Below are 25,013 nucleotides of genomic sequence, written 5' to 3'. Positions count from 1 at the left end.
GCAGCCATGGATTGAATTTCCTTTTCTTTTGAAACAACTGTCTTACTTCTGACTCTCAATGTTAAAGTACTGTTAAGCCAGGTCTCCAGCATTTCTTTTTGTACAATTTATGTTTATACTTAAATGTGGGGCTCAATATCTATCTCTATTAAAATGTCATCTCACGCAGCCTTCTGCATTCAGATTCTTCTGAATATTATCTTTCATCTGACTTCATGCCATCTATAAAATTAATAAGCATATTCTCAAACATCATCTATGTGATTAATATAATTACTCAATTAAAATAGAATAATGATACTAGGGCATTCCTTCAGGTTATGACAGCTTAATAATTAGTATTCTTTGTGGATGGTATTTCAAATAACTGTGACTACCCTTAACTATGTCATCCAGCCCACATTTCTTCATTTTATCCAGACCTTTTTGGAAAATGAAGAGACATTCTCTTTGTGGCATTTCTCTCTGATACCAGGGTTACCAGAAAACATGTTAGGATAATTTGACATGACACTGGAAATACAGTAAGCCATTGCTGCTCTGTCCTACCCCTGAGTCTTTAAAATCTATCTACTGAATTGTGTTTGAATTGATACCAGACTTGCCTGTGGTTTACCGTTTTTGTATGTGCCCTTTTCTTCTCTTCTGGAACCTCTGCCTTCATGTGTGGAGAGCTTGCCAGTAGTGACTCCCTTGGTACCTAAGGATGAGATGAGGCTAAAATTGAAAAGTGACCTCTGTTCCCTTTTTTCAGGATGGGCCACCGTTGCCCGTTTTAAGTCTCTTCCTTGATCAAATATAGAACATTGAGGTGAAATAGAAGTTGAATAATTGGGCCTTCTGACTTTGGTGAAGGTTGTACCATCTTTCCCAGGATTTTTTTTCTTTTTTTTTTTTGCGGTACGCGGGCCTCTCACTGTTGTGGCCTCTCCCGTTGTGGAGCACAGGCTCCGGACACACAGGCTCAGCGGCCTTGGCTCACGGGCCCAGCCGCTCCGCGGCATGTGGGATCTTCCCGGACCGGGGCACAAGCCCGTGTCCCCTGCATCGGCAGGCGGACTCTCAACCACTGCGCCACCAGGGAAGCCCAGGATTTTTTTTTTTTTAATATTTTATTTATTTATTTGGTTGCACCGGGTCTTGGTTGTGGCAGGTGTGCTCCTTAGTTGCGGCCGGCAGGCTCCTTAGTTGCAGCTTACTGGCTCCTTAGTCGTGGCATGCGAACTCTTAGCTGCGGCGTGCGTGTGGGATCTAGTTCCCTGACCAGGGATCGAACCCAAGCTCCCTTCATTGGGAACACGCAGTCTTAACCACTGCGCCACCAGGGAAGTCCCTTTTCCAGGATTTTTTATCTTGCTTCTGATAAAGCTTAAAAGGAAGTGGGAGGGGATGCGGTGTCAAGGTTGCTGCTGCCGCTGGCAGCCCCTGAGGTCTCCTGGGCTTGCTTTTGCCTTCCTCGCATGCTTGCAGGGGGTCAGGGCTCGCATGCAGTCTTCGTTCATGTGCCCAAAGCACTAGGACATGTTTTTGGCTTGGTTTTTGATTTGCAAGCTCCATGTAAGATTATAATGTTTTCTTAAGAGGCTACCTTGTTTATGGGTAAGAAAAAAGACAACATTAACCTTACTGATCCTGGGAATATTTTTGTTTTCCAAAGCAGTGGGTATCCTGTTTTCTGTTCCAGTCAAATACCCAGGAACCCATCCACCTTGCTGGTCATGGGACTTTAGGGGAGAGTTCCTGAGGCTGTCCGTTGCCTAGTACAGAAGTTTCCATTGGGACCAGAATGTGATTAAACGCACCGTACCTGCCAAGACATGGCTTTCAGCAGAGGGCTTGCCTTGACTGCAAGTACCAGAAGTTCGCTTGGGCTGACTGAAGGGTCAGTGTATTAGGGGGATCAGTGTATTAGCTAAGTGGATAGACCGGAAGCTGTTTCACAGTTTTTCTTGCTTTTCACATGCCACAGAGAAAAGACTACGTCCCATCTGGAGCGCACTGTTGTGGGAATCTTGTACTTTAGATTCATAAACAGAGTATGTTTGGGTTTTCCAGATTTGCCTGTGTTGACTGTGTTCCTGAGTATCTCTTTTCTTTCCATTTGACTATCACTGATTTTTAGTTGACTAAGAAAGTGGAAGTCATGCTTTTGTTTAGTGCCCACGGCTATTCCGAGGTTCCTGTGGGCATCGTCTTCCACCAGGCATTCAGAGGGGCTGCCACAGCATAGCAGTCATAGCTGTGGTGAACATGGGTCCTGGTTTATCCTGTTGTCCTGGCATAACTCACTCTCAGAAGTTTCTTGGTTTGGAAGAAAAATTGTATGGTTCCCTTGGGTACATCCCAGAGTATCCTAGAAAGCAGTGGTTCCCATGGTGCAGTCACTGCTCTGACCTCTGGGCCTTCCTTACTCACCTTGTCCTACAAAAAGGCTCCAGAATGACTTGCAGGACCTGAACACCTAACAATCCTTGGAGTACTGTTAGTTTTCCTGGACGCACGTGATCGTATACTGCTTTAGAAGGATAAAGATGCTATTCATGGCTGAGGAAGAACTTTCATCATTTTGGTAGATTGAAAAAACATTTTCTTAATGAAAACACATCGTCTACTTTTCTAGCTGCACTGATCTATTTAAAAATTTGTCAATGAAGGTTCTTTAGTAATATCTGCTCATTAAATGAAGATTTGATACCTAATGGGTCTTGAAAGAACCTGTGGGCTTTTGCAAGCCACATCACATCTTGCTACATCCAAAGCACTGACCACTGTTGATTTTCTATCTCTTTCACTAGATGGTAGCACTGGGAAGGCAGGGACCGTGGCTTATCCATCCTGCCTCCATCATTGATCATTCTGTGGGTTTGGATGAGAGAAAGAGGGAAATAGAGGAAGAACAGGAGCTGTGAATAAGCTCTGTTGCTTTCTGCTTCCCTTTTAGGAGTTGAAGCACCCGAGCTGCCTGTCTAGGAATATGAAAGGTAGTAAATATTTTAGGAAGTGGCTTCCACAACTCTCTGAATCTGACAAGTCATTTAATTTCCCAGGTTTGTTACCCTACAACTTCCAGCACTATTGACAGTGCTGGCCTGGATGATTCTTGGTTTTAGGGCTACCTGCCGGTGGTAGGATGTTTAGTTAGCAGCATCCTTGGTCTCTACCCACTCGATACCAGTAGCACACCCCTCCCTCAGCTGTGACAACCAGAAATGTCTGCAGACATTGCCGAATGTCTGGGGGGGCAAAATAGTACCCCCTCTGCCCCCCCAAGAACCACTGCTCTATGGGAGCTCATGTCTGGGATAAATGCAGACCAGAGAACCAGCAAATAATAGAACTCTGGAGTTGGAAGCGAACTTAGAAATCATCAAGCACGTTTTTTTCCCCTGGTGCTACCCACCCCCTCTCCAACACACACCACCATTTTATACCTTAAGAAACTGTGGCCCAGGGCAATTAATGACGAGAAAAAAGAAAAAATGCAAGTATTGGAGGTAATACTGGTTTTGGACCGTAGGCTTATTTAAGATGATTTACAGGTCATGAAAGTGTATCTACTTTCAGGCAACTCAATAAGAAAACATAAGCTTATGGAAATAGATAAGAAAGATGAACAAGGATTCACATCACAGGAAAATCAAAGGCTAGCACCACTAAAAAAAGAATTTAAGATATTTATTGAATATTTTTTAGATTAAAAAAAGAACAGAGCAAACTCACTAGAATATGACTGGCTTTCTGGCACAGCCCCGTGGAGCCTGTATGGGCTTCATATTAGACTATTTTAAGTGTATATATATATATAGAGAGAGAGAGAGATGGAAACAGAGAAGAGGATTTAAGGTAACAATAATTGGGCTTTTTCAAACAATGATTTGCTTTTTAGATCTAGATAATCTAGACAGTGGCCCCCCCCAATGAGATATTTCCACTGTCGGTTAAGTTATGTTTTATTAAGGGCATTTTATATCTTACTAAGAATTCTCACAGAAAGGCAAGAACACCAAATTAAATATTAGCCGCTTGTGGTTATTTTAAGACTCATCTCGATAACCAAGAGCATTTGGGTCTCACACTTTGTACCTTTTGATTACAAACAGCTCTAAAGAGGTTTATGTTGTACTTCATCAAAAATTAGAGAGGATCGGCCGGCTGAGACGCTTGGGGGACTGACATTAGGCAATTCAGAGTTTCTCATGCGTGTCAGCTGCCTTTTGTTTTGATCCCTGTCATTCTTAGTCTGTCTTTTTCAAGATTCTTCGGGAAAGACTGTCCTGAGTGAGGACAGAAGAGAAAAATGGCAGGATCCTGAGCCACCGGTCCACACAATCCTTCCTGTCTGAGGTAGGGTAAAAGGCGACTGACAGATTTCTGTCTGAACTTTCGGTTGAGAGTATTATATTTAGATTCCATCTGATTGTTCTTTCTTGTGGTGTCAGTTAGGTTTGGTTTAAGCATAAGCCAGTCACGTCTGAACTCACACAACAGGAAAGTTTCTGAAAAATGGTGTATACATCCATTATTAACGAATCAAAAAGCATCAGGAGAACTTGTTAATGGAATTTATCCCAACGTTCTGGTCACCTGTTTCCTTGAGTAGACACAGTGGTCCCAACCCTACTCTGATTTATCTTTTAATATACGCTGTATTTTTTATTTTAATCGTAAACCTGGCACCTCAATTCTTTTTTTTTTTTTTTTTTTTTGCGATACGCGGGCCTCTCACTGCTGTGGCCTCTCCCCTTGCGGAGCACAGTCTCCGGACGCGCAGGCTCAGAGGCCATGGCTCACGGGCCCAGCCGCTCCACGGCATGTGGGATCCTCCCGGACCGGGGCACGAACCCGTGTCCCCTGCATCGGCAGGCGGACTCTCAACCACTGCGCCACCAGGGAAGCCCTAGCACCTCAATTCTTGATGAGAGAGCTTTCAACCGTGTATGCTGGGTAATTTGTTGAAAATTCGTCACTGAAAAGCTGCCCTTCTGCTTTTAGCATTTGAAATCCCTTGGCAGGGAGACATTTTTCTCGGAACAAATCTTTTGAAGGGCCATAAAACAATTCTCCTGGCAAGAAGTCCTTTTTAAGCTTTTTAGATCATACAGTATTACGCTGATTTATCAAAAACATGGATTCTGACTTGAATAGCTGTAGACTTCTGGCAGACATAGGCATGTCAGATGTCTTGGCACAGTTTTGGGGTGGAAGGGGACTTTCCCACTTGTTTATGTAGTCCACACTCATCACATGTGGGAATTTGATGCAGTTTCTTCTGTTATATTGAAATGCTTAGCTTTTCATACCGGACATGCTGCTCCGTGAAAACAGGCTCTGGGTATGTCTGTATATATTTAAATGAAATGAAAAAGAAAAGCAAAATCCAAGAAATGCTTTCAGTTTGCAGTGGTGATTATTTTTAGGCCGTGTTCATATGCACCAAAAGCTCTCTTTTAAGTCAGCTGACTGGAACTTGGAACAGAGCTTCCCATAGAAACAATAGTATAGTATGTGTGGTGCTAAAGTTTCCAGACTAGCCCTCAAAGCTTAGTTAACCCATCATAGGCTAACATGCTTTGCAGCAAAGGGACAGTGCTGTGTAGCATATCAAAACACTGTTCAGATATAGAGAACAGACTTGTGGTTGCTGAGGGGGAGGGGAGGTGGGGAAGGGATGGATTGGGAGTTTGGGTTTAGCAGATGCAATATTATACATAGAATGGATAAAAAAGAAGGTACTACTGTGTAGCACAGGGAACTATATTCAGTATCCTGTGATAAACCATAATGGAAAGGAATATGAAAAGAATATATACGTGGGTATATAACTGAATCACTTTACTGTACAGCAGAAATTAACACATTGTAAATCAGCTATACTTCAATAAAAATAAAAAACAAACACTGTTTAATGATATTCAACCTGCAGCTTGTTTCAGTGCTAGACCTTAAAATTGAAAAAAAATGTATTGCATAGGGATACATTTAATTTCTCTTAAAAGGTGGGTTTTGAGGAAAAGTAGTTCTAAAGAGACTTGGCATAGTGGAAGAGCCCCAGGTGGACCTGAAGACCTGCTACGTAGCAATTTGGGCATCTGAGGCCAGTAAATCAACCTCTTGATCCTCAGTTTGTTCAGTGTCATGAAGTGATGGTGAGGGTCAGAGCAGAAAGTGCACGGGAAGCTGATTTGTAAACTGTGACGTTCTATACAGAGGTCCAGGGTAAGTTCTGATTCTTTCCTTAATTATGAAAGTCCTGTGACTGGGCGTTTCTTTTTCCCGACACATGTGTACTAGTAGCAGCACTGCTTAACAATTAAGATTGATCCCATTTCGCTCACAGACACAATAAATGCATGTTATTTTGACTCATTTGCGAGACAGTAACATTTGCTTTATTTTTATTTATTTATTTTTTTTGCGATACGCAGGCCTCTCACTGTTGTGGCCTCTCCCGTTGTGGAGCATAGGCTCCGGACGCGCAGGCTCAGCGGCCATGGCTCACGGGCCCAGCCGCTCCGCAGCATGTGGAATCCTCCCGGACTGGGGCACGAACCCGCGTCCCCTGCATCGGCAGGCGGACTCCCAAGCACTGCGCCACCAGGGAAGCCCCACATTTGCTTTTTTGAGACGGTTGGTTGGAATTTCCAAAGCAGTCTCTCTGTCATGCTCTCATGTTTCTAGTCTTCAAACCTCTCCTGTTCTTTCCTTTGTGTGAGTATCTCTTTCTTAATCACCTTCTCAAGTTTCAGGTTACATAGCAGGGCTCCCCCTCCAGCCTGGCCTCCCAGCGGCCCTGGCCTCTCTGTGACCCATGCCTCTGGCCTCAGACCAGCTCTGCACTGTCGGCACCTCCTGCAGTTGACCAGCTCTGACGAGGGGCCCCTTGTTCTCAAAGCCTCGCTGGACACCAAGCAGAGGCAGCCTGTCTGGAGGGACCACAGCCTTGGAACAGTATTTTTGATGGGACAAGCCTGGCCCTAGAGCCTGATGCTAAGTGTAACACTTGAAGTGCTATGGGCCTCATCGCCCAACCCAGGAGCTTTTCTGGTGCAAGTGGTGTTAGGAAAGAAAATGGGGGCTCAGTGGCCATTGCAGAGCAAAGTGTTCCCATTCCCCGCCCTATTCACTGGGGCAGGTTGGGGTGAGACTACTTGTATACATGTAAGATTCATGGTAACCCACCAAAGAGCTGCATTGAAAGGGACTTATTAAAGTATTGCTTTTTGTGTCAAAGTTACAAATTTCAGGTCTAAACAGAATAATAACATTTAATATTGGAAGCAGCCATTAGAGGTCAGGAAGTACAGCTTATTCCTTTTGGGACGGAGAAATCTTTTTTTTTTTTTAATTACCTTTTTAAAAATTAATTAAGGGCTTCCCTGGTGGCGCAGTGGTTGAGAGTCCGCCTGCCAATGCAGGGGAGACGGATTCGTGCCCCGGTCCAGGAAGATCCCACATGCCACGGAGCGGCTGGGCCCGTGAGCCATGGCCGCTGAGCCTGCGCGTCCGGAGCCTGTGCTCCGCAGTGGGAGAGGCCACAGCAGTGAGAGGCCCGCGTACCGCCAAAAAAAAAAAAAAACTTAAAAAAAAATTTTTGGCTGCACCTCGGCTTGCGGGATCTTAGTTCCCCAACCAGGGATTGAACCCGGCCCTCTGCAGTGAAAGAACAGAGTCCTAACCACTGGACTGCCAGAGAATCCCCTGGAGGGGAGAAATACTGAGCTGGACAAGTCAACTCATTTGCAAGTGTCTCGTGCCTTCAAATCTTGAGCTCTTTCATAGGATGTCCTTAAGGTGCTACATCTGCTCGCTACCCACTCTGTTCTCTGGATAAGGTTGGCACTGATTGGCACAGCTGTTCGCTGAGATCCTAGGATCTGCCTAACAGTCTACAAAGACCAGACGTGAAGTAGGGGGTAGCCTACTATACTACCTCTGATTCCTGTCTCCCACCATAGAGAGAATTAGTATTATTTATTTAGCAAGGCAATTTGTAGGAGCTACAGAAACAAGACATACGACAGTTTCTGCTCTTTTAGAGCTTACAGTGCTGTATTATCTCACATAATTAGAGGGAACCAATTCTGGACCACACAGCACGTACTGAATTGGATATTAGTGTTTCTCCTACTGACTCTAAGATTTAGAAAAGATCAATTTACTTCTTGGGCCTTAGTTTTCTTAACCATAACGGGAGGAGATTGAAGTCTGAAGCCTTCATATCTGTATGTTTTGTGAGTCACAGTCTCCTGATACTTTTTCATTTTAATCATCAATCTTTTGATTCCATTTATTCTTTTTATTTCAAGGAATTCTTAGCTAAGATGTAGATGCTAATTAATTTACATGCTGATGTGTGATAGGCAACTTAGCCCTTTATAGAACCTCAGGCTGGAGAAAGTGGGGAATAGTATAATGGTCCATTTCTTCAATTTTAAGGCAGAATAGATCCCAAACCTATGTAAAATAATTTGGATTTTTATACAGCTCATTAGGAAAATAGAATATGCCTGCTTTTGAATATTCAGAGACTTAGAGGATGTGAAAGGGCTTTTGACTTTACAAAGGGATTTGACCACAGAATTCTTTTCCATAGTGAGTTAGTTCCTCCAGTGCATTTAAAATGTAATATGTTATTTTCTTTTTCTTTTTTTAAATTAAACTATAGCTGGTCAAGGAGTCTTTCATTATTATGGAGACAGTTCTAATTCTCAAAGTAGATGAGGGCTCAGAAGGTTTTAGCAGGAGTTTCCCACTATAAATTTTGAAACCAAATTATTTTGCCACTTCAAAATAATTTGCATTATCAAGGCAGTCAACTGCCCATGACTAAATTTTCCTTTCAAATAAAGAACCTGATCTACTGAGACAACTTCAAAAAAAAAAAAAAAAGAAATGTAATATGATTTGCTGAGCTTATGTGCACCAGAAATATCCAGTTCTGTATATTTACAATTCATAGTTCTGCAGCAGTGCTGAGCATGTACGCACAAAATATGCTTTCTGTTACCTAACTGGAATTTTCTATGGTGTAAGAGGGTTTTTTGGCTGTTGTGTTGGAATTTTCCTGACCTTTCTTCCCTCTCTGTTCCTCCCAATCGTCCAGGCGGCATTCCTTTGTGAAACAATTAGTTAAAATATGGGAGTTCATCTGTGGCTGTTAGATGTGTCCCCAGTTAGGGGATGAATTTGTGACTGAGGTGGGAGATGCCTTCTGTAGTGGCCAGAACACAGACCAAGTACAGACAGATTTAGGTCCTGATGCCAACACTGCCTCTCACTAGCCTTATGCAAGGTATTGACACTTAACCTCAGAACCTGTTTTTCATCTAGAAAACGGAAATTACAATAATAATGCTGAGATCGCAGGATAGAAGAGAGCATTTCTCTTTTCTGAAGGGGCTGACATAAAATAGGCCTTCCATGAAAGGTAGCTCTCTGCCTTTCCCCTCCAACCCTTGGAGCAGCCAGAAAGCAGCAACAAAACTGCAGTCTGTGGAGTAGCAGGGTCTGAGACCTCCGTGGGGTTAAGGCATATGGAGGGCAGGAGGCATGAGCAGGATTCAGCACAGGGTAGCCTGGTGTCGTGGTTAAGCCATTGGCCACCAGAGCCTGAGAGCCTGGGTTCAACTGTCCTAGCTCTGTGATTTTGGTAAAGTCACTGATCAGTTGAGTGCCTCAGTTTCCCGATCTGTAAACCAAGGCTAGTAGCACTTACGTCATCAGGTTGTTGGAGATCCCATGTGTTAATTTGCGTGCAGCGCACAGAATGGTCCCTGGCACCTAACAAGTCTGTGTTTACTGCAGTCTGTTACCATGAAAATCGTTTTTTGTTGTTAGTGTCATGCAAACATTAAACCCATTACATGAAATAACTGTAGTCTTTACAAAGAGAACAGATCTTTTCCATCAAGGAGGAACAGGGCTTGGCCAGCATCTTTTAACAGGAGATAGATTTGCTCTTAGAAGTCTGCTCCGGTCTTTCATCTCGCTCCCTGCCTGTCCACTCTGTACAGCTTTTGTTATTAATGTGGAGCAGTTGAAGTCACTGACTTGGGTGCCGGCCAGGCCAGTGTTTCTGCGGGTGCATATTACTTTCCTAGGCTGGTCCTGAACAGGATGATGGAAATCAGAGGTACGGGGAAGCTGTCCTTCTAGGCAGCCTGCACATAAGGTGTGTTTGCCGTCTTCTTCGTATTGGTGCTGATGGATCAGAATCTTACTTAATATCCTAGTAATTTTTTTTTTCTCTTACCCTACAACCTTTATCTCTTCCTTTAGCTGTCGTTTTGCTTGTTCTCCGGTTAGACAGACTGACGCTGATTTATTATTTGTCTTTCTCCATTGTTGTTTTATTGTTGAAAATCTTCAGTTAACTAAATATTTATTGAAGGCAGGTGAAATTTCTCCATAAAGCTGTATATTTCTGTACTGTGTGTGTCTATATAAAGAGATGTGACATTTGGGGACTATTCAATCTATATTGTTTTTTTTCTTTCTCTGTAAGTAAAATAACCCTGTGGGGAAAATATTTGTCGAAATAGCAAGTGAAAGTGTGTTTCCCTCAGGAACTGTGTCGCTTGAGAACCCACTTTTATTTTCTGCTCTGCTTTTGTATTGGGGGCTTGGGAAACTATGTTTTTGTTGTTTTGGAAAAGCCATGGAATTTTATCAGACATTTTCCTGAACCTCCCTACCTTCACCTTTTCCTGAAATATTTCTTTCAAAGTCCTGTTTTCCTCTGTTAGAGGATTGATCCATCATTTTAAAAATATAGGCGCTTGCTTGACTTAGGCCTTTTTGGTGATCCTTTGGCTTTATATAAAAAAGAGACGTTTGTCTGAGAAACAGCACTTGGGAGATCATATGACCATTAGTGTGAAACCTGGGGCAGCGATCTGTTAGCTTGAGCCATTACAAATTTTTTTTTCTTTTCATATCTGCAAACAAATGTGTGTCCCCGGACCCTGTTAGGCATTGTGACTGGGGGTGAGAGATACATTCTCCAGTTTTAGACTTGATTCTAACTCCTGTTGCCTAATTGTGGGGCTTCCTGTGGTTTTAGTAACTCCCATTGTGAAATAGAAACTGATTTCTAGTTAATCTTACCAACTGCTCAATTGTGACGTGCATGTGTTTCTTTTCAGTTTCACAGTTGTTTTCTGCTGTTTTCTGAATCTGTAAGCAGTACTTGGGAATTCAAATAACGGGAAATATTTTTCTTCCATAATGGTGTGTCACAGGTGTTTGAGTGCTACACGTACTCCCTACTCCATTTTTAATGTCAATTTAGTGGAGATAAAACATGGATAATAGCTGTGGGTGTAATGAATCTGGACCCTCTCCCCAGTGGCTGCGTATCTCCATATGTTATGGTGCTCCTCTGATCTTTCTGAAATGTGCAGTGTCAGAGCACGGAGACTTGGTGTTTAATATAGGCATTTCTGAGATTTTTCTCTATGGTTTGGATATAAAATAGCTTGCACAAACCACATTCTGCATCCATTTACAGAATGCAGTGAAAGGAGAAAGCTTTTAGTGTTATCATACTCTTTATATAGTCTAGCTCTTTTAAAAATATACGTTTTTTTGCTATGTTAGAAAATTTTGAAAATGCCGAGAAGACAATAAAAATTACTTGTAACTACCACTCAGAGAAAAACTAATTTTCCATGCTTATTTATATGGATATGTAGTTATTCTTTTACAAGAATGTCTGTAAACCTTTTTGAAACCTGCCTTTTAAAAAGCATAATAATAGATATGAGAACCTTTCTCACATCCCAAAACTATTCTTTTTTTTTTTTTGCGGTACGCAGCCTCTCACTGTTGTGGCCTCTCCCGTCGCGGAGCACAGGCTCCAGACACTCAGGCTCAGCGGTCGTGGCTCACGGGGCCCAGCCGCTCCGCGGCATGTGGGATCTTCCCGGACCGGGGCACGAACCCGTGTCCCCTGCATCGGCAGGCGGACTCTCAACCACTGCGCCACCAGGGAAGTCCCCAAAACTATTCTTTGAAAATATGATTTTAAGTAGCTGCAGTTTGGCATCCATTGTAATATGGCTCTGGAAATACTTATTAAAGACGTGCAAAAGAAAAACGTGCATTTTGGGGGTGAGGTCTTTCTTCCTAATTTTAAAAATAATTGGGTTAAAAAAGTAATTAAGAACGTGTTAATTTTGTGCTTTACTCAAGATAAATTTATTTAATGTTTACTACATTTCTATAATAAAACGTGTACTTTATATAATTCTTGGTATAGCAACAACTAATTATAAGTAATTAATGTTTAATTAGCCATTCACAGCTGATTAAACAAGTGATGTTTTCAAAAATGAACTTATCCTATTAAAAAAATCAAACTAGGGACTTCCCTGGCGGTCCAGTGCTTGAGACTCTGCACTTCCACGGCAAGGGCCGCGGGTTCAATCCCTGGTCGGGAAACTAAAGAGCCACATGCCTCATGATACAGCCAAAAAAAAAAAAAAGACTTAAAAAAAAAATCAAACTAATTTTAAAATAGCTTTCTTTTTTTTTTCTTTTTTTGGCTGCATCAGGTCTTGTTGCTGCACGCGGGTTTTCTCTAGTTGAGGTGAGCGGGGGCTACTCTTCGTTGTGGTGCGCAGGCTTCTCATTGAAGTGGCTTCTCTTGTTGCAGAGCACGGGCTCTAGGTGCGCGGGCTTCAGTAGTTGTGGCTTACGGGCTCTAGAGCGCAGACTCAGTAGCAGTGGCGCATGGGCTTAGTTGCTCTGCGGCATGTGGGACCTTCCCGGACCAGGGCTCGAACCCGTGTCCCCTGTATTAGGCAGATTCCTAACCACTGCACCACCAGGGAAGCCCCTGAAATAGTTCTTTCTTTTAAACCTGAAATAAGATGAAAATCTTTTGCACCTGAATTTTGGGTTCACCTACCACAGTCAGTTGGTACCATCAGCTAGGCTGTAATTTGGAGGTGAACTTGACTTTCCTTGGGCCTCCAGGCTGTACAGGACAGGACAGGTCGTGCCGTCAGGGAAACAGAGGCAGATGGTCCCCATGATGGGTGCCAAGACCCCAGCAGAGATGGCTGCTACACCTCACAGCCTAGGGTCAACAGTAAATGTCGGTGGCCTTGCTCACCCTTTCCTGGAGAGAAAAGAAGCTCTCCTCCTCTGCTGGCATATTTTGAAACTGCTTTGCAGCCTCTGTTCAGCCTGGGGTAGCAGGTGTCAGGGCAGTTAACTTCTAATGGGCAGCGAAAGAGGAGGTGGTGGCAAAGCTGGGGCCGAGTTGGCAGCCCCTGTGGCTGTCTCATGCAATCCACATTCTGGCGTTCTCAGAGTCTTTCAAAGGAATCAGTCATTTAACCTTGTGTCATTCTGGCGTACTTGGCTCCTCACGGGGAGTAGTGATGAAACCAAATGGAGCCGTCAGTCAGTGAATCTTAGTGACGCTTTTCAGTTTGAAAACTAAGCCTGCAGTCACAGAACCTTCTCTGAAAATCACCCTAGAATTGACTACTGTGGCTTGTCCTCGACACAAGGGAGCTGATGTGGGCAGAAGAATGTGCTGGAGAATCATGTGTCCCCGAGTTTATATATCTGTGCAGCTACTTTGGAGTAGTATGACTTTGGGCATATTTCTTAATCTTTCTGAACGTCATCTGTAAAAAATGATGGGAATAAGAATTGCTTTCAAGATAAGCGAGAGCTTGTATTTTATAAGTGCACGGCACAGAGTAAGCTTTTGCTCAATATTAGTTCCCATGATGATGATAGATTCGTGCTGTGTTGATGATAGATGTGTGCCGAGTCGTCCGACCACCCTATGGGTGCTTGATTGATCATTGATTATGCGGTAGCTCTGCAACAAAGTCGTTTCCCCTTCTGAATACAGCCTCCTCGTGCACTGAGCTAAACTCGAAAACGCAAAGCTTTATAAAGAGATGCCCCAAAGTACACTGACTTAAGTTAAAAGGTTTGGGGGGGCTTTTTCCTTTTCTTAGAACAGTCCAGATGGTCCGTACTCCGGGAGAAGTAGGAAGCCTCAAATTCCTTCCATCTTGTTTCTCTGCTATCCCGTGAGTGCTGCCCTCATCTTCACAGTCAAGGTGACTCACCATGACCTCTTTTCAGCCAAGAGAAGGGACATGATCTAGATGTTGTACAGATCATTTTCACTCAGAGTCACACGACCACAACTAGCTGTAAGGGAGGCTGGAAAATGTCATCTTTAGCAAGCCAGACACCCTGCGAAGGCTTCTGGTACTGTAGAACGGGAGCTGGCAAACAGTGGTCTGAGCATCTAATGAGCCAGCTACCTGTCATTGTAAATAAAATTGGATAGGCTTATGGTTACCAAAGGGGATAGTAGGGGGTAGGGAGGAAAATTAGGAGTTTGGGATTAACATATTCACAGTACTATATACGCAATAGGTAAACAACAAGGTCCTACTGTATAGCACAGGGAACAATATTCAATATCTTATTGAATGGAAAAGAATCTGAAAAAGAATATATAGATACACACACACATATATATGTGTATATGTATATCTGAATCACTTTGCTGTACACCTGAAACTAACACGACATTGTAAATTAACTATAGCTCGGTAAAAATACACAAAATTTTAGAAACAAATTATATAGGAACACAGCCAGACCCATTCGTTTATGAATTGTCCACAGCAGCTATCCCATTACCATGGAAGAGGTGAGGGGTTGTGACGACCTTACTGCCTGCAAAGCCTAAAGTATTGACTACCTGGTGCTTTACAGAGGTTTGCTGACCTCTACTATAGAAAAGGGGGAAATGACTATTAAGGGAGCAGTTGATAGTCTCTGGTAAGCAGGTGAGTCACTGCCTTGGAAATTCAGAGTTAGGAGTTGGGTCTTATGAAGACTAATGAGCCCGGGAGAGTGAGTTTGTGTGTGGGTGGTCATTGAAGAAGCATTGGGAAAGCACTGGGAAAGATGTAAGGAGCCAGGCCTGAAGGAGCCTGGTGGAGGTGAAGGGGGCAGCTACAGAAGGCTGCTTCCTGAAGTGAGCTTCCATCTTTAAAGTGGAGCCTCATGACTCAAGTACCGCTCCCCGCCACCCCATGCCCTGCAGCCCTCTCCTCTGTCTTGCACTGGATGCTTGCTGCGTTCCCACTGCCGCTACCGTGGGTCAGATCTTCTTTTCCCATTGCGTCCTCACTGGTCTCCCTGCATAGAACCTTAGCCTCCAAACCACCCAAGGTAACCTCCTTTCAGTGTGGCTTTTTTTTTTTTTTTTTGATGTGGACCATTTTTAAAGTCTTCATTGAATTTGTTACAACATGGCTTCTGTTTTTTATGTTTGGCTTTTGGGCTGCAAGGCATGTGGGATTCCCAGCTCCCCGACCAGGGATTGAACCCACACCCCCTCCATTGGAAGGCCAAGTCTCATCCCCTGGACCACCAGGGAATTCTGTCAGTGTGCCTCTTCGGTTACTCCCCTTTGAAGGACTTCCAGTGGGTCCCGTTATCTACTCAATACAGGCCCAGCTCCTTGGCTGGTCACTCCAGATCTTTCCACCCTTTGATTTCCTATCCTGTTTTCCTTATAGCCTTACACACACTCCAGTCCCCAGGAAACTGGGGACTGGAGTGTGTGTAAACATACTCCAGTTTCCTCACAGAAACACCTCTTGCCCACTCTGCACTTGGCTGTCTCCACGGATCTGCTCCTATCACCACCTTAGCCTCGCTCTATCGAAAGGCTTTGGGGACCTAGGCCACGGTGGGTGCAGGGTAGGCACATTCATAGCCGGGCAGATGCGGGTGCTGACTTCCTTTTGGTGCCTCCCACATTTGGATTTCCCTTTCCAGCTGGGCCCTGTCTCCCAACCTAAGGATAAGTGCTCCCTCCTCAAACGCTTCTAGTGCTTTGTTGGCATCTTACGGCACTCGCTACTTTCTGTGCGGGACGGGGGGTGGGGGGGCGTTGGTTAGTCATCCTGTGTCTGTTTCTAGTCTCTCAGGGGCTGTAAGTCCTCTGAGGCTGAGTCCAGGTCCACCTGAGCCCTGCCCTCTTCACTTTTACCTAGTAGGTGCTGGTCAGTGGTAGAGTGATGCTGTCTACAAATGAATGCCTGTAACGAACGAAAAATGAAACTGACTTACCTGGAGGAATTTAGGTGCAAATGAAAATAGGGCTCTGATTAATTATGTGGAAAATGAGTGCCGCTTAAGATCTTCAAAACTCAGTGCAGTATTTTAGCGAGTTTTTAGAAGATGAACACTACGTTGTAAAAGTGTTTTCTTCAGACTGGAAGCAGTATTGAATGCATTCTTTTTTTTTTTTTGGCCGCGCCAAGAGGCTTGCAGTATCTTAGTTCCTTTACCAGGGATCAAACCTGGGCCCTCGGCAGTGAAAGCACAGAGTCCTAACCACTGGACTGCCAGGGAATTCCGTGTGTGTGTGTGTGTGTGTGTGTGTGTGTGTGTGTGTGTGTGTGTGTACATATACATATACATATATATATATGTATATATATATATAAAAATATAATGCATTTGGAAGTTTCAAGCAGTTCCTTGGAAGCCAAGGCTGAGCCAGAAACCAGACAGCCCTTGTGTGACGCCTAAGGGGGAACATGTGGACACAGACCCCGAGTACAGGAGATGGGCCACCTGCAGAAAAGCCTCTTAATCCACTCCCAGGGTGGGATTGGAGCCCTTTCTAACCAGTGCTGCCAGAGACATACCTTATCATGTAGACGATCCATCTACAATCACTCCCATCATAATCACAGAAGGTAGCATTTTCACAGCTTCATCTTTCCACAGTCGCTCATCAAATGTCAGAGGAACTTTTATGGTTATAGAAATGATGTACCCTATGGAGTGCCAACTGCTTTTGCTCCCTCTGTCTTTTTAACCAAGCCTAGAACAAGGGGACCCATCTAAATCATGAGATACTTGCTTACGCTGGGAAAGAATTCATGCTGTCCACTTATCCATCTCCTGTTAATTAAAACCTAGTGACGGGACTTCCCTGGTGGCTCAGTGGTTAAGAATCCGCCTGCCAATGCAGGGGATATGGGTTCTATCCCTGGCCCAGGAAGATCCCACATGCCATGGGGCAACTAAGCCCATGCGCCGCAACTACTGAGCCCACGTGCTACAACAGCTGAAGCCCGCGCACCTAGAGCCCGTGCTGCACAACAAGAGAAGCCACTGCAATGAGAAGCCCCTGTGCACCGTGATGAAGAGTAGCCCCCGCTCACCGCAACTAGAGAAAGCCCACGTGCAGCAACGAAGACCCAGTGCAACCATAAATAAATAAATAAATGTAATTAGAAAAACAAAAACTTAGTGAAGTTGGCAATGATGGCAGGAAGCAGATGGATAAGCATGAATTTTAAATGTATATTCAGACTTTCTGAAAGGGTCGGAAGGAACGATACTACCTAGACAAAATGGTACAGCTCCACCTGGGAGTTCAAGAGCTGATGCTTGAAGCACACCTAGAAATAGTGCTTACAGCCTCTTTTGTCAGAAAGGAGGGAAGGGGGGCTTCCCTGGTGGCGCAGTGGTTGAGAGTCTGCCTGCCGATGCAGGGGACACGGGTTCGTGCCCCGGTCCGGGAAGATCCCACGTGCTGCAGAGCGACTGGGCCCGTGAGCCATGGCCGCTGAGCCTGCGCGTCCGGGGCCTGTGCTCCGCAACGGGAGAGGCCACAACAGTAAGAGGCCTGCGTACAGCAAAAAAAAAAAAAAAAAGAAAGGAGGGAAGGGAAGGGCCTTCTTTTCTTACAGTCTGTGCAATTATTAAAGAATTAAACAATTTATTCTGGAAGTTTTACTCAAGCTTAAGTTACGATAAAAAACCACCTTCTGTCTCTTAACTCATCCTGTACTTACTCTTCTGTGTCCAGTGCCTGGCACAGTAATCAACAGACATTAAGTGTTCAATACATATGTGCTGAACGAGTAAATAAATGGCTCTTAATAAAGGAAGGAATAAATAAAGCTCTCACTTATAAGAGCTTTCTGGAAGATTACATGGACTCTTCAGCAAAATGATTTTTTTTCCAGAGGTGAAATGTAAAGACAAAAGAAGCTGATCTTTCTAATCCCCCTCTTGCCTTCACCTTACCAGTCTCCTCCAGTACACATGTCCCTGGCACCTCTCCTGGTTTTAGTTTAAAAAGTTCATGAGGAGTGAAGGTGTGTGGCCTCATATTACTGAAAGGAAAACCCCAGTGTTGGGTAAGGGGTTCATGGCCCCTTTCATAATAAGCATGATATTAAACACAGCCAAGATGAGCTCATTTTGAATTAAGCTTGTGTTACAGCACTGATTTGAGGTACAGATCTAGGCTTTGTGTGTCACATAATAGAATTTTGGAAAGGAAGTAGAAGGTTTCAACGAGAAGCCTCTTTCAACTTGCTGCTGTCTGATTCCTTTGAAGCTTGGGGTTTTTTTTTTTACAAATTTTGATCTTCAGCGAACAGTAGGTTAGCGATGTTTATGAGCAACCAAATATAATTTATACCTCTTCATTTTGAGCTCGTAATATTTCTCCTCCGGGTATGTAAGAGATAACACAGCAGAAAAATCTCAGCCGGAGGGAGATGATTTGCAAAGTGATCCATAGGGGACACTGCAGTGTAGTGGATGGGCGTTTGAATTTTGCATCGTACAGACCTGCAGTTTTGATCATTGCAACGTCCTTTTGTCCTTGGAAAAAGTCACTCAATCCTCCAAGTCTATGTTTCTTCATCTGGAAACTGGGAACAGTAACACTACTTTGCTCAGAGGTTCATTAATGAGATAATTCATGGAAGGCTCTCAGAACAGTGCTACGTACAGTGCTTGCATCGACTGTGATAAAACCAATGCTGTTGGAACAGAGGGATCCCCAAATACAGTGAATTAAAGAAGATACAACTTTAGTTAGTGCATCCAGGCTTGCAAGGCAAGGCAGTCATACTCCTTGCAGAAATCCAGGGACTCAGGTTTTCTACTTTGTTACTCCATCCTCCCGACATCGCAGAGTCCATCTGCATGGTCAGAGTGAGGTCATGGGCACTTCTGTGTCCAGGCTTGAGGGGAGGGGAAAGAGTGTGGAGGTGTCATGCTCAGTGTCTTCAGGCCCAGACCCAGAAAAGGTACACACCCCTGCACTCACCTGACCACATCTGGCTGCCAGAGAGGCTGGAAGTAGAATTTCTAGATTCTGGGTACTGGACAGCATGTACCCAGTTACAAGGCATTCACGGTGGAAAGATGGAAAAACAGACTTGGGGGAGCAGCAACCATTATTTTTTTAATTAAAAAATAACATCTCAAGTGAGGGTTTTAATATCCCGGCTCTGGGGGAAGAGGAATGAAAGAGCTGTTGCAGTACAGAATTTGTGTCTCCCCTAAGAGGTTAGTTGTTTTCTGAGGGAGGGGGTCCTTTAAGTGTTAATGGCAAACCCAGGTAAACGTTGAGGCAGAGTAGAAAGGGTGGGTAGAAAGCTGTAGAAGGGGTGGGAATGTGATAAATGGAGTGAAGGCTGATTAGCTGTGCTCTTCTTGAAAGGCCTGCTCTGTAAGTAAAACTTAACCCCTCATGTGACCCGGCAAGGACAAAGGACAGTGGCTTCTAGAGAAACTTTTTCTAGGCGTGAGGAAGTTATTTCAAAGCACAGAAAAGAAAGGCAGAGAAGTGGAGACTTGCACAGAGAAGTCTTATTCATCTTTTTCTCTTTCAAAGATATACTTTGTGCTATGCAAAGGAAAAAATTACATAAATATTCACTGAGTTATCTCTGACTTGTCACTGTTGCCAGAGAAAAGACAAATACACGAGTTTCTGCATTTAAAGGCAAGTACTTCAAGTAAAAAGATGAACTATTAAATAAGCAACTTTTCTCAACAGAAGAAATGCCCAGATTCTTAAGGACAGCCAAGTTGGGGGTAAAGATCTAGTATTAGAGCAGAATATTTTCAAATGCTAATAAAAATGATCTCCAAATTATTTTATTCTTGTGCATTTAGCAGTTGCTAAGAAACAATTAGAAGGAATGAAATGATGTCCTGAGTCGCTCCATAATATTTTTTAAAATCTCCTACAATTTTAGACTTGGCAAGTAACTTACACTAGACTCTTTTGTATGCAAGTAATGCTCATACATGAGCAGGCATTGGTTTTTGTTTTTGTAAGTAACCCTTTGCCTAACCACTGAAAATAGCTGCAGCTATTTTAAACAGATGGTCCAAAGTTCATAGGAAAGAAAGGAGAAGTGAGACTGTTTCTCAATTTTTATTTTTCCCCCAGCAAAATGACAAAAATAAATAACAGCATATACTCTGAACCAGATTTCATGGAAGTGTTTACCTCTAAGGAAGTTAAGTTTCCTAAGAGGTGGGATTTTGTAGATTGACCTGTATGACTTGACTTGTACAGTCAAAATATAGTGCTTAAATTCCTAGTTTCTGATTGCTTTTATCAAAATGATTGCTATGCTGTTGAAATGGAGTTTTTGTTTTTTAAAGGAAAATTAAGTTGCGGTGAAATATATGGAGCCTACGAAAACTTATTTCAAAAATTCTGAAATCTTAGAGGGTGGTAAGTGGTGATGACGTGTTGATAATTTATGTTCCTGTTGCCGGAGACTCAGCAAGAATTCCAGTGGATGAAGTTCAGATTCTTACGATTTCCAAATTCTTCAGGGTTCTTGGGCTAGGAGTTAATTAGCTACTCTTTAGCTTCTGACATATTTTGATAATTCAATAATGAATTAGTATGAAGGACTTGGAAAAAGAAGGCATTTCTTTAATATTGCAGATGCTGTTGTTAGATGTCAGGGAGCAGATTACAATAGTAGTTTTGTCCAACAGATAAAGGAAGGGATATCCAGAGTTTTCTACTTGTGAAATATATACTAGGTTGCTGAGGCGTACTTAGATTTTTGTTTTTTATGAATTCCCATTAGTGATAACTGTACCTGGTTCATGTCTATAAGCTCTGTGTCCTTCTGTGTGTTCACAAACCCCCTACAATTCTTTGATTCTGATGCTTGCATTTTCTTCTTAATTAATTAATTTTTAAAATAAACTTATTTATTTATTTATCTATTTTTGACTGTGTTGGGTCTTCGTTGCTGCACGCGGGCTTTCTCTAGTTGCGGCGAATGGGGGCTACTCATCGTTGCGGTGCACGGGCTTCTCATTGCGGTGGCCTCTTGTTGCAGAGCGCGGGCTCTAGGCACGCAGGCTTCAGTAGTTGTGGCGCATGGGCTTAGTTGCTCTGCGGCATGTGGAATCTTCCGGGACCAGGGCTCAAACCCATGTCCCCTGCATTGGCAGGCGGATTCTTAACCACTACTCCACCAAGTAAGTCCCTTCTTTTTTTAAAATTGAGGTATAGTTGCTGCACAATATTAAATAAGTTACGGGTGTACAATATAGTGATTCACAAGTTTTAAAGGTTATGCTCCATTTATAATTACTATAAAATATTGGCTGTATTCCTTGTTTTGTACAGTATATCTTTGTAGCTTATTTTATACCCATAGCTTGTACTTCTTAATCCCCTACCCCTGTATTGCCACTTCTCCTTCCCTCTCCCCACTGGTAACCAATAGTTTGTTCTCTATTGAGAAGTGAGTTTGCTTCTTTTTTGGTATATTCACTAGTTCATTGTATTTCTTAGATTCCATGTATAAGTTATATCATACAGTATTTGTCTTTCTCTGTCTGACTTATTTCACTTAGCATGATATCCTACAAGTCCATCCGTGGTGCTGCAAATGGCAAAATTCCATTCCTTTTTAAGGCTGAGTAGTATTCCATTGTACATATGTATATATATACCACATCTTCTTTATCCATTCACCTGCTGACGGATGCTTAGGTTGCTTCCAGGATGTTTGCATTTTCTTTACCTTTACTGTTGCAGTGGCAACCTATGACTGGTAGCTCTTGGGCATTCATTGGCTAGGGGTTATAAACTACCCATCTGGAATCTTTCACCTTTGCTTCTGTCTGAAATTGTCTAAATAAAAAGTAGTAGAGTGGTGCATATGAATTAATAAAATCATAGCCCAGGGCCAGCAAACTACAGCCTTGTAGGTCTGATTATATCTAAGAAGGCTCGTTATATTTTTAAAAGATTGTAAAAAAAAATAAAAGAAGAATATGAGACAGAGACCATGTGTAGCCTGCAGTGCCTGAAATATTTGCTCTCTGAGCCATTACAAAAAAGTTTGCTGGGCTTCCCTGGTGGCGCAGTGGTTGAGAGTCCGCCTGCCGATGCAGGAGATGCAGGTTTGTGCCCTGATCCGGGAAGATCCCACATGCCGCGGAGCGGCTGGGCCCGTGAGCCATGGCCGCTGAGCCTGTGAGTCCGGAGCCTGTGCTCTGCAAAAGGAGAGGCCACAACAGTGAGAGGCCCGCATACCGCAAAAAAAAAAAAGTTTGCTGACCCCTGTCATAGACAGATAGTATAATGTTAAGTGGTTAAGGTACAGACTCTGGGGCCGGGGGACATTGGTTCAAATCCTGGCTTTACCACTTGCAGCAAGTTACTTAATTTCTGTGTGACTCGTATTCTCCTCTGTAAATGGGAATGAGTACAGTGCCTACCTCATAGGGTTGTGGTGAGAACTGTGTTAATGTATAAAGTGCTTAGAACAGTGCCTGGTACTTAGTACTCAGTAAATGTCAGTGATTATTATTACTGTTGTGGGGAACAGCCTTTAGAGATCATCTAAACTAGCCCATGCTTTCAATTGGTGAATGAGCGAATTATCAAACGCCACATTCTGTTTAAGGCCATTTTCTTTCTAATAGTGCCTACTTTACTGAAGAAAGACATTGAGACAGACCCATACTCAGATGTTAAAAAAAAAAAAATGCTCAAAAGCATAAAAGGAAATAATAAAGATACCTGCTTTTTAGGTTCAGAAAAGAATATTAAACGTGACACTTTAAAACAAAGCAGATGGACGTTCTTTGATGTTACTTATGACAAGCGTAAGAAGAAATAAAGTGGAAATGAGAGTGATTGGAGAAAGGATAATTGTTAGAGAGGGAAAGAAGAGGAAACAAGAACACGAAAGGCTGTCAGCAGAAGAGGAGAAAGTTTAGATCAAAAGGGAGGCTGGCGGTTTCTGCAGCATGTCCAGCGTTAACATCCCTTCTTCCCTTGGGAGCCCACCTTAATCATTCTGTGTGTCCAATTTAACTGCTCCCATTTGAAGGAAAGCCTGTCGCCTTTTGTTTATTTTTTTCTCTGCCGAAATAAATTTTCAGCATCAAGTCAAGGAGTGTTTACTGAACACACATTATATGTAGGGTGTGTTCCCTCAGAAAACCTGTCACATATATGTGTGTGTGTGTATACACAAAATCATCATATTTTGTATATTTATTTGTGAAGCCAAGTAACTTTATTACCTTTAGCCACTTGTCTTCATCATCATCATTCTCATCATGAAAACATCTGTCGGATTCCTGAATACCTTTCTTCATTTTCTCTAGTACACCTTGATTTGCCATAAGTAGGGGAAGAACAAACTTAGTTATTTACAAAATATAGAAAATGTTACAGGAGACACACAAGAAATTAGTTAAGTAAAATTCATTCTTTTTCCTTCTATTTTTCTCTAGTCGTTTATTCTGTTTGTGGATATCGGACCCGAGAGATGAATGGTCCAGGATTGGTATTTGATGATGTCAGGGGACTGAAGTAATGGCCTCGCTCGAAGATTACACAGTGAAGCCACACATTGATTATTAGCTGATGGAGACCTTTGAGGAGACAAGACTGCAGAGCTTTCAAGCCTGCAGCTCCCAGGATGTGACCCTGAGAGCTTGATAATTGTTACTGCCCAGTGGGACCGTGTGAGGGATAGTGGTGGCTTCGTGTACTAAAATACGTTTTATTGGAGTGTTATAACAGTTCCCCCATCCTTTGGATTGTTCAGATAAGGTTAGCACTTTCAAATTGACTTCAGTTTTCCTTTGTAGCAGTTACAGAACTAAAATCAATCCTGCTCGTTTACTTGGGTTTGCCCTCCTCCACTAGAATTTACGTTTGCTGAGGCAGGCGAGTTCTTGTTTCTTAAACTATGTCGTTGTAGCAGCCAGAACAGCGGCACGTGGAGGTGCTCAATAAATACTTCTGGATGAGTGAATGAATGAATAAATTAAATACAGTTGTTGATTTCCACTGAAATATCCTCCCCAGATGCATATAGGTTGCCAGTTGGTGTCATTCTAGATGTTTTTGTGCTAAGAAGAATATCTTAAGAATACTTTAAATTTTGAATGAATTCTGTTTAAACCCATGAACAGTTGAGCACATAAAAGGGAAATTGAAAATGAAATCCATGTTTTCATGGGTTAATACTATGGTAACTTAAATGGTGAGCAGTAAGATTGTTGGATACCCACGGCTCAGGCAGTTAAAGCCTTTAGTTGTGCTAAACATGTTTGAGAGGGCTTGTAAAATACAGTTGTCCCTTTTGGTATCTGACAGGGAGTGGTTCCAGGACTCCCCTCGGATACCACAGTCCACGGGTGCTCAGGTTCCTTCTATAAAACGGCTCAGTGCACATCCTCCTATAGACTTTCGATCATCTCTAGATTACTTGTAATACCTAATACAACGTAAATAGTTGCTGGCACGGTAAATTGAAGTTTTGCTCTTTGGAACTTTCTGGAATTTTTTTTCCCCGAATATTTTTGATCCAAGATTGGTTGAAACTGTGGATGCACAACCTGCAGATATGGAGGGCAGACTGACTGTATTGTTGTTCCCTTTATTCCAAGAGAATAGCGTAATAAGTACTGATGTTTAAAGCAGTGTTCTTTCAAATAACACTGGATTGTAAAACGTTATTAGCCACTATACTCTGCTGCTGCCTTTTACTTTTATTTTTAATTAATTATTTAATTTTTAATTAATTAAATGCAAATTTAATTAATTAAATTTTTAATTTTCTTCGCACTTTTTTTTTTTTACATCTTTATTGGAGTATAATTGCTTTACAATGATGTGTTAGTTTCTGCTG

The 25,013-nt window shown here is 42.8% G+C and overlaps 1 protein-coding gene across 7 annotated transcripts in view; it reads left to right on the top strand.

Annotated features, from left to right (window-relative positions):
- The window catches only part of GAB1 (GRB2 associated binding protein 1), a 132,580-nt gene that overhangs the window by 46,700 nt on the left and 60,867 nt on the right, over positions 1-25,013 (top strand). The window contains exon 1 of one of the 7 annotated variants that reach the window (XM_067736781.1): positions 9,920-10,171. The exons of the other annotated variants lie outside the window; for them this stretch is intronic. The gene's annotated coding sequence lies outside the window, so the exon portion shown is untranslated. Of the gene's footprint in view, positions 1-9,919; positions 10,172-25,013 lie in introns of those variants that run through there. 7 annotated transcript variants of the gene reach the window in all.

The sequence above is a fragment of the Pseudorca crassidens genome, chromosome 4 (genome assembly GCF_039906515.1).
Source record: "Pseudorca crassidens isolate mPseCra1 chromosome 4, mPseCra1.hap1, whole genome shotgun sequence".
Taxonomy (NCBI): Eukaryota; Metazoa; Chordata; class Mammalia; order Artiodactyla; family Delphinidae; genus Pseudorca; species Pseudorca crassidens.
Note: the sequence above shows the minus strand (reverse complement) of the source record. Positions and strands in the feature narration are given on the sequence as shown.